The sequence below is a fragment of the Varanus komodoensis genome, unplaced genomic scaffold (genome assembly GCF_004798865.1).
Source record: "Varanus komodoensis strain SLA01 unplaced genomic scaffold, ASM479886v1 scaffold27, whole genome shotgun sequence".
In the NCBI taxonomy this organism is placed as follows: domain Eukaryota; kingdom Metazoa; phylum Chordata; class Lepidosauria; order Squamata; family Varanidae; genus Varanus; species Varanus komodoensis.
In genome coordinates, this window is record NW_025335701.1 from 1,940,747 (window position 1) to 1,943,722 (window position 2,976).

Here is a 2,976-nt window from a genome sequence, read left to right on the forward strand (position 1 = left end):
AAAGAAAGAAAGAAAGAAAGAAAGAAAGAAAGAAAGAAAGACAGACAGACAGACAGACAGACAGACAGACAGACAGACAGACAGACTGGCATCAATCCCGGAGCAAATTCTGGAGCAGATGATAAAGCAAGCAGTCTGCAAACACCTTGAAGACAATGCAGTAATTACTAGCAGCCTGCATGGACTTCTCAAGAACAAATCCTGCAAGATGAATCTAACTTCATTTTTTGACTGAGTAACCTCCTAAATAGACTGTGGGAAGACTGTCAACATAACCTATCTAGACTTTAGCAAACCTTTGAAAAAGTGTTCCATGGCATTCTGATTAGCAAGCTAGCAAAAAGTGGGCTAGATAGTGCAACCATTAGGTGACAACACAATTGGCTGCAAAATTGGACTCAAAGAGTGCTCATCAATAGCATGTTCTCAGACTGGGAAGGAGGAACTAGTGGGGAGTTGCAGGGTTCCATCCTAGAACTGGTACTCTTCAACATTTATATTAATGATTTGGATGAGGAAATTCAAGGAAAGATGATTAAATCTGCAGACGACACAATGCTGGGTAGAATAGCAGATAGCCTGTAAGGCAGATAAGATCTCGATAGGTTAGAATGCTGGGCAGAGAGCAACACAATGAAATTCAATAGGGACAAATGTCAAGTCCTCCACTTAGGAACAAGAAACCAAATGTATCACCACGAAATAGGTCATTCTTGGCTCAGCAATACTGCCAAGGAGAGGGGTCACAAGGTAAATATGAGCCAACAATGTGATACAGCTGCAAAAGGGTCAAATGCTATTCTATGCTGCATTACAGAAGCATCACTTCCAAAACACATGAAGTACTAGTTTCATTATAGTTAGTACTAGTCAAACCTCTCCTGGAGTCCTGTGTCCAATTCTGGGCACCTAAGTTTTAAAAAGATGCAGAAAACTAGCAAGGGTACAGAGGAGGGCAACAAGGAGACTGGAGGCAATATATCAGAGATATATCTTTTATAGCTGATATATCTCTGCCTACATGTTCCTAGTTCCAGTTCAGTAGTGTCCCACAGTCTCATACTGAATATAAGAACAAAGGAACCACCTTGCTGGAGCAGACCAAGGTTTCATTTGGTCTTGTATCCCACAGTTGCTGACCAGACACCTCTGGGCTGAAAAGAAGCAAAGAATGGCAGCTTTCCAGTTATTGTTCTATGGCAAATAGGGCACAGAGGCTTGCTGCTTCTAAAACTTGCATGTACATACAGCGATCATGACTACAGACCATCGGTAGGCACTCTCTCCATGGATCTTTCTGATCCCCCCGCCTTTATAGCATTCTAAGTCAATTCACACAACCAGGTCTTGCAGCAGTAAACACCAAGAATGCCTTTCTCAGGACTGCTATTTTCAACAGAAGCCTTGCTTTAAGTATGACATCCAGTTCTGCCATAAAAAAGGGGTTTTACTTTGGCCAAAGGATGTCTTCAAAAAGACACTATGTCTAGCCTCCAGCTTTTTTACAAAAGTACTCTATTTTCAACTGAAAATTGGTTTCAGCCTTTATGAGTGTGTGTATCCTCCTTTCTATGAACAATGTGAACCCTGAGGGATCTAAATCATGTTTCCCAATTATTTATTTATTAGGACAAGGGATGTGAACACCTGGCAACATTTACTCTGGCAATTAGGAGCTCTTATTCTCTATACCAGAAGACTTCATGTACTGCTTAGATAGGCTCTGCAATAAGTGAGTTGCTTCAGCTTTGTGAAGGAAGCAGTTAAGAAAGTATGAAGGGGAAAAGACTTTTTCTGGAGCTGAGTGATGATATCCTGCATTTGAGAACAGTTCAAAAGCTTAGCTGACAAACTGGAAGCTGCTGGGGCCAAACTGGCTGCCAATGTCCTCAGCTTTTTAGATCAACTGAAATGCAATTAGTGGAGGTGGGGGAGGGTTGGGATCATTTTCCTGTTCCATCCAATCATAAACTGAGATTTAAGTGGGGGGGGGGGCTAATTCAGAACTGGAAGAAGTATAGTTTTGTCATAGTTCCTTTGGCTTATACCTTAATTTCCCTTTCAGACATTGCAAAAAATGTCAGATGTGATGACAGTTATATTGTTCTAATAAAGCAGAAATGTCATTAGAACATTATTACATTAGAACAATAAAGCAGAAATGCCACCATTGGGGTGGTTTTGGGCAATGGTCGATATGGCGTTGGGGGTTTAACATGTCAGCATAGAAGAAGGAGGTACAGATGGTTGACACCTGTTCCCCTTCTAGTTATTCCCCCAACCGGAAGGTTCCGGGTACGCTTATCAACTGTCCCTCGGGCCTGACGGTGCTGTTGCTTAATGCCAGGTCAGTCCCTAACAAAACATCCCTCATCCATGACTTAATTGTGGATGAGGGGGCTGCCCTGGCTTGCATTACAGAGACCTGGGCGGGAGAGGGGGGGAATGTGTCCCTCTCTCAACTGTGCCTGCCCAGGTATCTGGTCCAGCAACAGCCACACCCAGAGGGGAGGGGAGGGGGGTCACTTTAATCTATTGAGCTTCAATTTCTCTTGCGGGGCTTCCTGTTCTCTCAAGACCGGGTCTAGAGTGCCCTTATCTGGTGTTGGGCATCTGAGACAGATTGGGGATTCTGCTGTTGTACCGTGCACCCTTCTGCCCATCAGACTCCCTGCCTGAGCTGATGGAGATCGTCTCGGACCTGGTGTTGAAGACCCCCAGGATGTTGGTCCTGGGGGACTTCAGTCTCCATGCCGAGACTGTTCTGACTGGGGCAGCTCAGGACTTCATGGCCTCCATAACAGCCATGGGGTTGTCTCAACATGTCATAGGCCCGACCCATGAACACACGCTGGACCTGGTTTTCTTGACGGGGCAGGAAGAGGGTGATCTGAGGGTGAGCAATTTGTGTCTGACTCCCTTTTCATGGTCAGATCACTTCCTTGTGAGGTTTGAGCTCGATGCCGGCCTTTCCCT